Here is a 16,295-nt window from a genome sequence, read left to right as displayed (position 1 = left end):
TGCATTTAGAAATAATGTCTTTATATAAATGAAATATTATCATCACAGTTATTCATAATTTTAGTATTACATTTTAAAAACATTTATCTGTAATAATTCCTTTTACCCTGCTCCTTTCTCCGTGTTTGTACTTTCCCAACATTCAAGAATATTATGACACAATCCACTCATACAACCAGCTGCTGTGTTGTGCAGAGAGATATTTGAAGGATAGCTGCATGCCAGATGGAAAGCACAGGTAACAGTGCCAAACAATATATAAAAATAGCATATTTCTACTCTCATTTTCCAGTGGAGTCTATTAATATTTTTATGAACTCAGAGTTAGAAAAAAAATTAGTAGTTGATTTTAGGAACCAGCTTGCTCAGAAAAAAAGTAAAAATGCCAAGAAAGGGAATGTCACATAGCAGAACAGATTGTAACGTGCAAAATAAAGGAAACACAAAGGCAGAAGGTTGTATTGAAATAAAATTTCAATACAGAAGAAAAAAAATATATGGATAGTGTTCTCCTGAGGCAGGTTAAAGTACCAAAAATCCATGTATGATAGTGAAAATACATTGTGAAACCTTGAGGGCAATGAAGAATTTAACAACCAATATTTTGGCTTGGTCTCTCATTTTCTGAAATCAGAGAATCTTATCAATGTTTGCTTTTTACTTTTAAAATTTCTCATGAGCTAAAGGAAAATATAAGATACAGAAACTCATATTCTGTAGGTAATTCTGACAGCTACTGATATGAAAGTGATAAAAACCGCTGGAGACAGTAGCCATGCTGAAGATTGAGTGCATTTTGTTGGCAAAACGTGGATGATCTTGGTTGGGAATCCAAGTAGACTCAGCAGCAGAAAGTAACTATAAGGGAAAGTCCAAGAAGTACACAAAGGAAATGCGATGATTTTTAGGGAGGAATACTGTGTGCAATGGGTAAACTTTTGGAAGGGGAACAGATAATGATTTTCAGAAATGCGGGTTACTCAATAATAGATGATCCTTTGTTACCCAGAGTTGGTCTTCTATTTTTTGGAGAATCTTAATGGAGAGGGGTTAAAGTACTTGAATTTGTATCAGAGGAGAGGCTGATGTCTGGTTTGTTTTTCACTTTCAACATTCTTCATCACCTTCTTGGAGGATTTTGTCCTATTTGGGCAAGAGTTATAAAGAAAATTCCATTGCCTACTAATTTTTTTTGTGATTGAAGTATAGTTGATTTATAGTATTGTGTTAGTTTCAGGTGTACAGCACAGCGATTCCATTTTTTTCTGATTGTATTCCATTATAGATGATTATAAGATATTGTATATAATTCCCTGCACTATACAGTAAATCCTTGTTGCTTATCTGTTTTACATACAGTAGTTTGTGTCTGTTAACTCCATACTTCTAATTTGTCCCTCCTCACTCCCTCTCCCCTTTGGTGACCCCCCTTTTGTTTTCTGTCTGTAAGTCTGTTTCAGTTTTGTATATAGATTTGTTTGTATTATTTTTTAAGACTCCACATATTAGTGATATCATATAGTATTTGTCTTTCTCTGTCTGATTTCACTAAGCATAAATTCTCATGGTTCATCCATGTTGCTGCAAATGAAAATATTTCATTCTTTTTTATGATTGAGTAATATTCCATTGTACCACATCTTAAGCCAATCATCTGTTGATGGGCACTTGGGTTGTTTCCATGTGTTGGCTATTGTAAATAGTGCTGCTGTGAACATTGGGGTGTATCTTTTCAAATTAGAGTTTTTGTTTTTTCCAGACATATACCCAGGAGTGGGATTGCTGAATCATATGTTGGCTCTATTTTTTAGCTTTTTAAGGAGCCTCCATACTTTTTTCCGTAGTGCCATTGCCTACTAATTTAATGACAATGATAGCATCTCTTAATATCAGTAACCCTGGTCTCCATCATCATATTGATACTATATACATCTATAATCTCAGAAGTAACCCAAAATATATATATACTTTTGGGGTCTCCTACAAATCTTCTAAATTAAGTCATAGAAGATGAATTGAAAATTTATTATAATCATTCTAAAAGATTTGGATATAGCGTGAATGATAGAATTACTAAAGTATTCACTAAAACCTGTGGATTCTATTGTAGTAAGTTCTGAGTAGTCTGTTTAATGAACAGTGTTGGGAAAATTAGATATCCTTATGCAAATGAATGAAATAGGACACTTACCTTACACCATACACAAAAATTAACTGGAAGTGGATTAAAGATTTAAATATAAGACATAAAACCGTACAACTCTTCCTAGGCTTAAGCAGTTTTGATGCCCTGTTGAATGTCCTTATATAATTATCCCTTAAGTCATTCCTCATCTCCATACTCCTGTCCTTCATATATCAACACCTAGAAAATACTTAGTACATTTTACTGAATGTACAGATGAGTGAATAATAGCCTCACATCTAAGCTGTTAAAATGTTTTTTTATATTGTCCCCCTTTCTAAATGTTTTCCCCTTCTAAATCATTCTGTTCCTTAAGTAATATTAAAAGAAAACAAACCCCCCAAAATCTTGGTCATCCTATACAGTTTTACTCAGTTATGTTTTATAGCCATTAGAGCTGTAAATTGGGAACATATTAATGAGGTGGATGAAACCCACAGGACACGCTTTAGTGCTGTAGAGATGATACTCCTGATTTAAGTCTATCAGGGACCAGTTAGATACATATTATGGTTGTTGTGTTCATTTTAATGCCTCACAGAAACAAAATAGGGTACCTGGACAGGAACTGCTTTGTATAATTTTATGGTTCATGAGTATGCAAATTTACTGAGAAATTGATAATTGACAAAATTAGGGCTACTGTATATAACTATTTATGGTTCTCTTAAAAAAAGGAGGGTCTATGGAAATCCCTGTACCTTCCACTCAATTTTGATGTGCACCTAAAACTGCTCTTAAAATTATCTATTAAAAATTATATCTAAGTGGTTATAGATAAATGCTTAAGCTCGTGTTCTGTGTATTAACCATGATTAGTAGTATAATAGAGCAAAATGTTATTTAATGCAGACTAACTGTTCTAACAGTGCAGATTTGTAGAACGCCTCAAATAAAACGAAACTTATTTCTTGTTCACATAAAAGCACTCAGCCGGTGAACATATTGATGGGATCTTACAGTCATTCAGAGTTTGATAAAAGGCTTTGTCATTTTAATTAGAAGCTTCCAAGATTGTGTGGTGGGATGGTTTCTTTGGATCTGGATATTCTCAGTAAATGAGAATATAGGTTACCCTACGAATCTAGCACTATTGGCCAAAGTCTGTCCTGGACAGCAGGTATCAATGCATGATCTTCACTCTCCATAATCATCTTTCAGGGCCCAGTGCTTACACTCAGCATCAGCTCTTTTACCTCTTCTTGACTGAATCTGAACCATGATATGACAAAAAACTTAACTACATCCCTAAATAATACTCTCAGTATTGTGCCTCTTGAGATACATATTACATATAAAACATATATGTTCATATATTATACATTTTATGTATATAATCAGACTCACATTATTTTGGCAGAAATTTAAAGCAAGGTAAACTGTGGTTTTTTTTTGGTGATATCTAAAATTAAAGCAAAACTAACACAAGCATTTTATCCATTATTTCATCTATGACTGTGAGGCAAGCTATAAAGATTGGGAATAAAATATTTCAATTAATAATTATGTAATTTATATGGTTTAGATTTCAACTCCCATTCATGATAACATTGTAACTTTTTTTTTTTTTTTTTTGCGTTACGCGGGCCTCTCACTGTTGTAGCCTCTCCCGTTGCGGAGCACAGGCTCCGGACGCGCAGGCTCAGCGGCCATGGCCCACGGGCGCAGCTGCTCCGCGGCATGTGGGATTTTCCCGGACCGGGGCACAAACCCGTGTCCCCTGCGTCGGCAGGTGGACTCAACCACTGCGCCACCAGGGAAGCCCAACATTGTAACTTTTAATCACCTCATTTCTATTCCAAATCATAGACATCCTGGGTAAATATATAATAAGTGTGATATAAAATAAAAAAAAAATAAATATAACATAAAAATGTGAAAGTCATCTATCCCAAATGAGATCTTTGAGAATTAAAGCCAACACTAAAATAGAGAGCAGGGCTGAAACCACGGCCTGTTGTACTCTTGATCTGGAAGCATGTGGGAGTTGCCAGAAGTTCTGTCTTACAAGGAAACCATGAAAAAATTTATAAAATACCTCCATTCAGAACTTGAAAATGACTAGAGTCAGTCTCATGGATGGAAACTAGAGGTCAAGGGTGTAGTTCATATTCTCTCCCCAGCTTTAAAAAAGAGGGCTTCATAAAGTTCATACTGACCTTTGCCCAGAACTAAAGCTTTTATGAAACTATAGTCTAGGCAGGTAGGAAAAGAAATTCACAAACCCTTGACCAGAGAATGATCCAAGCCACCTGCTGTTTTTAACAATAGATGTTCTACATCCCCAAAATAAGCACACAGCATCATCCCAAACCAAGATTAAAGACCTATATTTTGGACATGAGGCCACAAGGGAAGAGCTAACTGAAAAAAAAAAAAAAAATGCTGGATGGGATAAAGGTATGCAGAAAAATAGAGGGTAATAGAAAAATGATCAAAATACAATTTCACACAAGGAAATCTGACAGCGGATAGTATATAAAGATATCTAAGCATAAGACAGACAAAAAAGCAGAATATGTATGTTCCCATATGAATTTCAAATGTAAGAGTAATCTGAAATAGATTTTTTTTTTTTTTTTTTGCGGTACACGGGCCTCTCGCTGTTGTGGCCTCTCCCGTTGCGGAGCACAGGCTCCAGACGCGCAGGCTCAGTGGCCATGGCTCACGGGCCCAGCCACTCCACGGCATGTGGGATCTTCCCGGCCCGGGGCACAAACCCGTGTACCCTGCATTGGCAGGTGGACTCTCAACCACTGCGCCACCAGGGAAGCCCCTGAAATAGATTTTAAAGTGAGTATTTTTGGTTTATTCAAAGAGATAGAGGGAGAACAGGTAGAAATTCCTGCAAAAAAAAAAAAAAAAAGTAGAAAAACACAAAAATATCAGTTGACTATCAACAAGAACAATTAAAATGTTCCAAGTGAGAATGAGACACTGACGATTAAGATGCAAGAGAGAGGAAGGTAAATAAAAGCCCAGTTAAAAACTATGAATGGCTACATTAAGGGGTTTCTTTAATTGTTTAATAGAACTTTCTGTAAAAGACCACAGAAACTTGGTAACTTAGGTCCTCAAACTGAGATACATTTCAGGTGCTAAGGTAGAAAAATAAATTCTAATCTGGATACATGAGAATGAAAGGAGACTATCAGGGGTAAAATAATTATGTTAAAACTAGTGCAGGCAAAATATATACAGGGGATGGCAGTTGTCCTAATGGCACTTTCTTTAATTAAAACTAAATGGCAAAATACAGTGACAATAAACATAAAAGTGATGAAGGAAAGTAATTGTCAGCCTAGAATTCTAAATTGAAGTAAATTTTTATTAAGGGAAACAGAGTCTTAAGGACACAGATACTCACTGAAAGAAGTATGAAATGTGCTTTCAAAAGAAAAAAAACACGAAGGAGTGAGGTACAAAAAGCAAACTAAGTTCAGATAATGATAGGAAATGTTGGTGAATTTAATCAATAATATAAAAGAAAAAAATTAAATATATGGCTAAATGGTGTACCCTAGAAAAGCTGAAGCTAAAGTTGAGAAAACTCTCACAGAAAGAGAAAAGTGGGTAGTGGGAGTAGAAGTGTTGTTTAGTGAATAAAGATGCTAAGGACTTGGTCTTATTCTCAGGGCATGAAATCAATGCACTGAAGGTCAGACCTCATTAGTAGTTATAATTCAATATTGATGTTAAGTATTTATGGACATTCAATAAAAGAATTAAAAATATGTGTGGTTTCCAAATCCACAGAGAAAACTAAGGTCACATATAGAAAACTTTAACAATAGAATGAAAGGTTTCAAAGAAAAAGAGAAAGAAAATTAGGTTAAAGGATGTTAAATATGAATATATTTTCAAGATAGCAGGATTATACCCATATATATTCAGAATGATCAAAATGATTTTGTAGAACTATTAAAGCTATTTACATCTTTTGAGACATAGTTAAAACAAAATGAAAATAAAAGTTTAGAAAAAAATATCAAATGTCAACCCAAATAAGTAGAATTTTCCATGCAAAAATTATAAAAAAATATAATTTAAGTAAAATATTGAGATGATAAAATATGTAATTAATAATGATAAAAGAAGAATTCCACAAAATGTGTAAAAAGTCATGAACTTTTATATACCCAAAACTAGGCTTAAAAATATAATAAAAATCTCAAAGAATTATAAGGCCACAATCATAGTAGATATTTTATTATGCTTCCATAAATATGTAAATTATTTAAGCAGTTATAAAAACATAATTTCAATCTAATATACATAAATAAAAAGCTATTCATTACATGTTTAAGCTGATGAAGGTTAAGGAGAAACCAAATTCACTCATTAAAATACATGCAAAAAAAAATCACTAAAATCATTTCAACCCTACGGGAGATAAAATATGGCAACAAGTTAATTGCTATTCCTCATACTCAAAGGTAGAATCACATTCATTTCCCTTAAAAATGGCTTGGTTCTAATGACGTGGTTGACCAGTAGAATATTGTCAAGTGATACTAGACCATTATTAGCCTAGTCTTTCAGAACACCAACAGTTTCTACTATTCTTTGGGGACCTTGAATTGCCATATAAGAAGTTCACCTACCCTAAGGTCACCATGGTCTGAAGAAGCCCACAACACTTAGAGAGCCATGTATAAGGGCTCCTAGTGGAGCTCCAGTTTTGTAATTATTCCTACCAAGGCACCGGAATGTGAATGTTTTGAACCGTCTTAGACTTCTAGTTCATTCTGTCCACTAGCTGAATACCACCAAATAGTGTCAGTTGGAACAACTTGGAGCAGAAGAATTATTCAGTAGAATGGTCCCCAAATTCTTGATGTTCAAAATTTTGAAATATAGCAAAATATTTGTTTAATCTTATAGGCTATTTTATTATGCAGCAATAGATAACTGGAACAAGCAGTGTTTTAAAAAGTATAAATCAGATCAGATCATGTTTTCTTTTTTACACATTCAAAAATCAACATTGGAAAATTTATTCATGTAGTCTACCATATTAAGAGATTGAATCAAGACAGTAATTTTTTCACTTCAATAGAATAAAAAAAGGAATCAATAAAATTCATCAGTTTACTTTAGAAGTAGAACAAATCCATATTTAATCTAACATTTTAGTAAAATGGATTGAATGCAGCCTCTTATAGAAAAAATTTTGACTGTAAATGTCAGTTTTCTTCACAGTTCAGGTGTTTTGAAGTTTAGGTGTCCAGGGACTCCTTCTCACAGTGCTCCCTTAAATCTCATGAAATGAAAAATAAATTAATAAGTAAATGCAATTCAGATTCTGCTGCTAAAGGGACTAAATTTGTTAAGTGCTCTAATCATCCCAAGATAAACAGATGGCTTCTATTCAAGCAAAGCAAAGCAGTAATTATACACATCTGTACAATACCAATAAAATCTAATATATCCAGAAGCTATTGCCTGCCATTTCAGACAACAGTCTCTGAGAATAACATTTGTATAATCATTTAGTCATTTTTCATAAAAGCTATAATGACACCAACATAATTTTTACCATGCAAAATACAAGGGATGTCTTTGATTCATTCCTTCTAAAAAATAAAAATGTTATTGACTGTCAATAGGATATCAAGCTTATTAATTTTAGTATCTCTTTGCCATATTTTTCCTTTGTGTGACATTAGAAATTTGTTTCTGTTTGTAAAGAAAGCTCATGTTTACTCAGTTATTTGAAGAAACTTGTATATCCCAATCATCAGGGGTATGATAAATATTACACCTCCAAAAATCATTCTAAAAATATTGATCACCAACAGAGCTGAATACTGTTCTTTGAGTTCTAAATGTTTTTTCTGAATTTTCATACACAGGCAGAAATGTCATCACCTAAAGTAGAGTGTTGTGGTTTCACGTGAAGGAACAGCAGCTCAGCCATCTGGAGAGATACTTTAAAGGTTTTTATTGTCCAATTGGTTTCTCTAGTTCTGTATGGCAGCCTGTAGACACCCACATTTTCTGTCTAGAAGTGCAAATGAATGCTTTTATTTCTGGCAGCTCATGTAAAATACTGCACTCCAGATAGCCAGACTGAAATGCTTCTGGTAACCAAAATAATTTCATTAGCCCAGTTAGAATGACATGCATAAAATTTAGATTATACTCTGTAAAATCAATTCTCATTACTAATCTTAATGAGGCCAATATGTTTTTCTATATAAAAAGTGGTGAAGAGTTTAGCCTAATTTTAGGATCAAATGAAAATGCACATTTGTGAATGTTTGTGGAGACTGTGGAGTTTATGGTAATAAAGATATTTCTAACTTACTAATCTTTAAGGGAAATGGATGACAATTGTTAACAGTCTTCAAAAAATTTAACATTCAATTCAGTTACTTCTGTCTTCCAAATTCCCTTTCGCACTTCAGTTAAATCTGTATTGATCATTGTGAGTTAATTGGTATATACTCAAATTTGCACTGTCTAAATAGGGAAAGTTAAAGCTTTACCTATGTCAGCAAAGTTAAGTTGGTGAAAAATAGCTTCTATTATTGAGAAAAGTATTACCCACTTAGGCCAATGTAATTCAACAAGTATTTATTACCATTTATCTTATGTAGCATTTTTCAATTTACTTGTAGGAATATTGGTAGGAGGTACAGATATGAAAATATATAATCCATTTTTTCTTAACAAATTACAATTCATTTAAAAGTCTTAGATATAAGCAAACATCAGCTAAAATAATACAAAGAACTCATATGTAGAACATAAAGTAAGGATAATAAGAATTCAGAAAATAAAGGGATTAGTGGGTGGTTGAATGGATAGATGTTAAATAACTTCATGGAGAAAATGGGACCTTACTCAGATCTTAAAGGATGGATAGGATATGAATGGGATTTGGATTAGTAATTACATGAGTAAGTGATATGGTTGTGAGTATTTGTTTAGTGTTATAAAGCGCACAGTGATAAATTTGACACTTTATGAGTGGTAAATAGTTAAAATGCTCAAATGAGATTAGGAGTAATTGTGAGATGACAAGGATTGAGACTGTATTGATATTTAGGGGAAAGGGAAATTGGGATAAAATATATAATAGCTAAAGTGTATAGGTGTTTGGCAAAATATGACATTTAAAGCATGAAACAAATTAATGTCATACAGAGGTTGCAACTATACACATATATATGTAGTTTTTTCTTCCCTAGAGTTTATAATAAATATGTATTATACAATATATTCTTTTTAAAATAATTTTTATTCGAGTATAGTTGATTTACAATGTTGTGTTAGTTTCTGCTGTACAGCAAAGTGAATCAGCTATACATATACGTATATCCACTCATTTTTAGATTCTTTTCGTATATAGGTCATTAGAGTACTGAATAGAGTTCCCTGTGCTATACAGTAGGTTCTTATCTATTTTATATATAGTAGTGTGTATGTGTCAATCCCAATATCCCAATTTATCCCTTCCCCCCCCCTTTCCCCCTTGGTAACCATAAGTTTGTTTTCTACATCTGTGACTCTATTTCTGTTTGGTAAATTTGAACCTATTTACAAAGCAGAAATATACAATATATTCTTTAATTTGTTCTTTATAATGCTTATTCTTTAATGGTAGCTACATTGTAGTTTTTACCTTACAAGTTATAGAATATTTGGTGAAGCACATATTCAGAATAACATTTTGTAATGAGGCAGTTGTTAGCATATGTGATTTGTCCACTGTTTATGATAATAAAGTTTGATTGCTGGACTCAGTGTTTGGTACATCAGATGAATAAAGATCATGTGAATTATGTGGCACAGCAAAATAATAGAATAATTGCATCTCACTTGTTCCTTATTCATACACATTCCTTTGGAGAGAGTGAATAATCACAAATAAATCAAAAATAATCTAAAATGGGGGAGAGTCTATTTAATGTTATAAATTACATTAAACATATGGCAGTTGAGAGCATTAAGGCAACACTGCTCAGGACAGAATAAAAGCTTTCATCCAAACCACACATGACAGATATTGGAGTATGCTTGTTCTGGAAAGCAAGAACATCTTTACAGATTATTTTTCAGAGTGAAGATCATAACCATGGCCATCTAATTCCTACATAGAATGACTAAAAGTCAAAAACATAAAGGATTGTAGTTTGGGACAAATGATTTCCAGTTTAAAATCTTTAAGAACATCCTTCACACATGGAATATATAATCTCACATTTACCATCAACTTGGTTCATTAGGTCGTCCCATGCAGATAGGAGGGTATCATGTAAAGACACTAGACACGTAATTAATCCCTACCCAGGTAATCCCTTCTGCAAGATGCTAACAGGTGGTAATCCAATAGTAAAAAATCTACAAATTCACAATTTAGTACATTTAATTTCAAAAAAGTTGTAATTGTGAGAAAATACTCCTTTAAAGTGATGGCCTATTTGACTTCCTAGTGTTACTGCTTTTTGGTCAATGGTATACATACGGATAGATTGAATCCCTCTAGCACAAGTTTATGAAAAGAGTGCATAGGGCTTCTCTGGTGGCGCAGTGGTTGAGAGTCTGCCTGCCGATTCAGGGGACACGGGTTCGTGCCCCGGTCCGGGAGGATCCCACATGCCGCGGAGCAACTGGACCCTTGAGCCATGGCTGCTGGGCCTGCACGTCCAGAGCCTGTGCTCTGCAACGGGAGGGGCCACAACAGTGAGGGGCCTGCGTCCAAAAAAAAAAAAAAAAAAAAAAAAAAAAAAGAATGCATAATGATGCTGTGGATATGTTTGTTTTTTGTTTGTTTTTTTAAGAGAACCCTTTTCTGTGGAGTTGCATACTGAAATATACATAGATTAAATAATATGTCTTGGATTTGCTTCAAAATATTTAAGAACAGGAGGACTGGATAAGGGTAAATAAAATTGGTAATAAGATTGTGGTTACAGCTGGGTAATGGGTACGTGGGGATTCACTATACAGATCTGTCTGCTTATGTATATATATATTTGATAATAAAAAATTAAAGAAGCAAAAAATACATATTACCACTTCCCCACCCTAGCTTCATGTTTTTCTTAGGTCAGAATACTAGAGGAAATGCCGAATTTCCTACATATGAAGTATCTTTGGAATGAAGAAATATTATTGATTGAATATTATGAGAACTTTTCCTGCTACATCAAACCTAATTACTCATACTAGGAAAAAAATTCATTTTAAATACTGGCTGAGCTCCCCTAAAAATAAATAAAGGAAACCCTCCACTTTTGTCGACAGACAAAAGTGAAATGAAAATTACTGTGTTAAGTGTCAGCAAGTCCTGAGCTACCCTGAGGACATGCATTGATTCTAAAACTTCAAGTCATGGATTTTTATATTCATGTGGGGATGATAGGAAAGGAATTAAACCTTATCAAAGGGCAAGTAGGAACCAAGACTTTTCCATGGAGTCAGAGCCTTGTAGAGAAGGACTACCTGTGAAACCACAGACTGGAAAAAAAAGAGAACAGGGCTTCCCTGGTGGCGCAGTGGTTGAGAGTCTGCCTGCCGATGCAGGGGACACGGGTTTGTGCCCCGGTCCGGGAAGATCCCACATGCCGCGGAGCGGCTGGGCCCATGAGCCATGGCCGCTGAGCCTGCGCGTCCGGAGCCTGAGCTCCGCAATGGGAGAGGCCACAACAGTGAGAGGCCTGCGTACCGCAAAAAAAAAAAAAAAAACACAAAAAATCAGCCTTATACAAAGCTGATATGTTAAATTACTTTTTTTTGTTCTAAGTAGGAGAAAATCATTCTGCCCTGTGGTTGGTAAATTTAAGTATGTTCTCAAATTGGATTTGCCCTATAAATTTGAATTTATATAACAACATGCCTGGTCTGAAATATTCTAATATGAGATGTAAATTTAAAGTGATCCTTGACTGGTGGAACCTAAGAGTGCTGTCTGAAACAAATACAAATGCTACCTAGAATAATTTACCTTAAATCCAGGCACCTTAGAAGTCCTAAATACAAAATTAAACCCTAGGATTTTCAGATATAAAAATTATTGAATACTTAATTATAAAATACTTGTATTTAAAATATAAAAAGAAAACAATAAAAAATATCCAGAAATAAAATAAATATGCATATCTATAATGATATAAATAAATAACTGAGTTTCTGAATAGGGGAGAAAGATAAATCTTTCTTTAATCATTCTAAATAATATATGTATGTACCCACCTCTACATGAAGCTTAATTCCCAGCCCCTCTTCCTCCTTGAGGTTAGGCTAAATTAATGACATACTTTCAAATAAAAGAGTAGGGAATGGAAAGAAAAGTAATTTTTCAATGGAGAAATTCGGCAAAGACCACCTTAATTGACTAAGGTTTATACCAATGTCGTGTAATATCATATATACCTGATATGATGAGAAGAGCACGTCATCTCTTTCCAAAAGTCCATACCTCAGTCTAATCATGAGGAAAACAATAGACAAATCAATATTGGAAACATTCTACAGATACCTAATTAGTACTCCTCAAGACTGTTAAAGTCATGAAATACAAGGAAAGCCTGAGAAAATTTCACAGGCCAGAGGAGAGTGGGGAGATAAGAGAAATGTAAGGTGGTACTCTGGATTAGATCTTGAAGCAGAAAGAGTGTATTAATGGAAAAACTGGCAAAATCCAAAAAATATATGATACGGAAATGTATCAATGTCAATTTCTTAGTTTGGCAAATATACCATAGTATTGTAAGATGTTAACAGTGGCTTGATCAAACGAGGGCTATATGGGAACTCTCTGTTCCACCTTTGCAACTTTTCTGTAAATCTAAGTTTATTTAACAATGAAAAGTTTACTTAAAAAAAAAATTGAATCCTGATAACATATGTTAAAAATGGCAAAAGTTTAGTATGTACTATGCATAAATAACTACATCATGTCACTAAGGAAAAAAACTCAATTGGAAGGAACGAAAGCTGCAAACGATAATATAGAAAGTAAAACATCAAAGGTTTATATAACAAATTATTAGATATTCAACCTTATTAATAATCATAGAATTGCAAATTCAAACCGTGTGAGGTATATTTTCACACATATCATGATGACAGAAAGCATAGTATCAAGGGTTGGTGAGAATCTGAAACAGTATTCATATTCATTTGTGGTTAGAGTACCAAGTATAAATATACATTAGGAGATGACTGGAGAATTACTGGTAATTTAAAAAATTTTTAAACTACTGGTAAAAATTTAAAAATGTGTATAATCTATAAGCCAGTCATTCTGTTCCTGGTGTGTACACCAGATAAAATCAAAAGTACACAGGATACATATACAGGAGTATCCATAGCATCGCTTGTAATAGAAAAAAATGTGGGGGGAACTATCTATATATCTATTGACAGAGAATAATTATATTCACATTCATACATATTCATATAATGGGACACTGCACAGAAGCAAATATAAATGAAATGGCACAACATGTTAATGTTGATGAACTTTACAAACAATTTTTCTTGGAAAAAAATGAGTTGCAGAGGATATATATCATAAGTTCAACTTCTCTAAAGTTTCAAAACATACAAAATAACAGCACAGTATCCTTATAACTGCCAAAGTTACAGAATATGAACCAGATAATACACAAAAAATGCAGGGTAAAAGAAGCTTCTGTTAAGAGAATAAAGGAAGTAGATTGGGGAGGAAACTTCAATAGGATTGACAATGTTGATTAAGCTAGGTGATGGATATACAGGTGTATGTTTTATTCCTTATACATTTTGCATGTGCTTAATGTTTCATAACAATATATTTTAATTGTATATGTTAAATTTATTCTACCAATCTAGCTGCTTCTCTCTTAACAGGATTTGGTTTAAAGTCTTTCTTAAAATATTTTACCAGAACCACATATTACAATATGTTTTAAAAGCATAAAGTCTCCTATATTAATTTATCTGTATACATTGATTGTTTAAGGTTATTAAACATGCAATAGTTTTTTTTTCTTTCCTTTCATGTTGTGTGTTACTATCTTATTTATCTTGTCATCAAAAAATATTTAAGCCTTTTCCTTGTGGGTTAATGTGGATTACTGTCACTAGTTTTTCTATTGTTGATTTTGAGTACATGCTAGAAATAAAACTAGAACAAATGCTGACCTGGAAGAGTAAAGGACAATGCTATGCTAAGTGTTTTACCTCCTGGGAATGGCCAGAGGTTGTCCCTCAAGAGTCCTTTCATTATGCTACTCATATGTTCGTGAATTTACCATGGTTCAATATCTGACCTTCATATTTGCAGGGTCAGAAAACTGATTGTATAATTACATTCAGAATGGATCCATCACTCACTTGTGAGATAACTTAATCAAGCTCTTAAAATTGATCTATAAAACCAGAACAATTTATCTATTCAAAATAAAATTGGAACTCTTAAAAAGAAGGGATCTTTGACTCAGTATTAGCAGTTTATCTTCTCCCCCTAGGCAGACCCATGATGGAAAACAATAGCAGAATCAGAAAGTTGTTTTAAGAGCATTTTATAAGGACAAACATAGTTAGATGAATCTCATATTTATTGGTATCAGGATAACAGTAATTAATATGTTCATCCAAAATGTTAATAATTATCACCTTGCTAATGGAACATGAATATTTGAAACCCATTGGCTAAGATTCTTTCTCCCCTGACCAGGCTTAGAATGGCAGCAGCCAATGTTGCCTCGGTGACTCACCCTTTTCTACACTCCCGTGATGGATATTTCATTCCTTTGATTGACATATTCTTTTTAGAAATAAGATAATGCATTCAGCCAAATTACAAGCAAGTCTTCATGAAGCTTGGGACCTTTCCTGCCTTTGAGGTGACTCTGTATAAATCTGCTTTGATACATTGTGTTGATTTTCAGATGTAACTCTCACAGGACATCTGATATCCTTGCTCTTATTTGCATCTGATGTCTGTCATCCAACATAATAGCTATCACTTCAAGTTTTGTGTTGTCTGCAATTTTAATCATCCAAGCCATTGATAAATATGTGAAACAGAGCAGGGGCAAAAACCTCTCTTGCATGCTACTAGAATCTATCTTCTCTCTTGACAGACTTTTCAGTAATTATAGCTCTATCTGAACATGATGAACCATTGACAACTCCACCCAAATGGCCTGCCTTCAAAAAAAATGACTTCTTGTTCCCAAGGACATTATGTGGGACCTTGTGAAATGCCTTCACAAGGCAGATGTACTGCATCTACTAAGTTACCCAAATTAATAGTTCAGTAAACTTCCGTGAAAGAAAGTACAGTTGATCTAAAGTGATCTAGTCTTTGTGTCCTCATAGTCTTGGTTAGTACTTTTAAGAGTATAATGTCATTTACTTGTTTGAAACTTTATAGTACATCTTTTTTCACAGTTATTCACACACTAAAATCTGTATCTTTATAAATGACCCTTCTGACCATGCAAGCAGAAGCCTGGGCATTCTTTGAGACTCTGTAGTCCCTCCTCTTCTCTGATTTTCACTCTGCTGCCAAATCTGGGGCTCATCCATTCCATCCACTTCTGCTGTCTACATTTGTACATATCACCATCTACTCTGTTTTCATAAAAATCTGTAAAATAGATGTTGTGGACTGAATTGTGTTCCCTCAAAATTCATAAGCTGAAGTCCCTATCCTCAATGTCACTATTTTTGGAGACAGGGCCTTTAAGGAGGTAATTAAATTTAAATGAGGCCACAAGGGCAGGTCCCTAATCCTAATCCCATAGGATTGATATCCTTATAAGAGGAAGAGTCACTTGGAGAGCATTCACACACACAGAGAGAAACGGCCATGTGAGGATAAAGCAAGAATGCAGCCATCTGCTAACCAAGGAGAAAAATATCTGGAGAAACCCAACCTGCCCACACCTTAATCTTGGACTTCCAGGCTCCAGATTTTTGTGAAAATAAATTTTAGTTGTTTTAGCCATCCAGTGTGTACTACTTTTTATGGCAGCCCTAGTCGACTAATACAATAGGAATCTTATATTTAGACTACTTATATAAAGCCATCACCTGTAATAATCATATCTTGGTAAATGTGCTAATCTCCCATTAATTCGGGGTTTTGCTTCCCACAGAATACTTG

Source organism: Neophocaena asiaeorientalis, unplaced genomic scaffold (assembly GCF_003031525.2).
Source record: "Neophocaena asiaeorientalis asiaeorientalis breed wild unplaced genomic scaffold, Neophocaena_asiaeorientalis_V1.1 scaffold158, whole genome shotgun sequence".
Classification (NCBI taxonomy): domain Eukaryota; kingdom Metazoa; phylum Chordata; class Mammalia; order Artiodactyla; family Phocoenidae; genus Neophocaena; species Neophocaena asiaeorientalis.
This window is presented reverse-complemented; position numbering follows the sequence as displayed.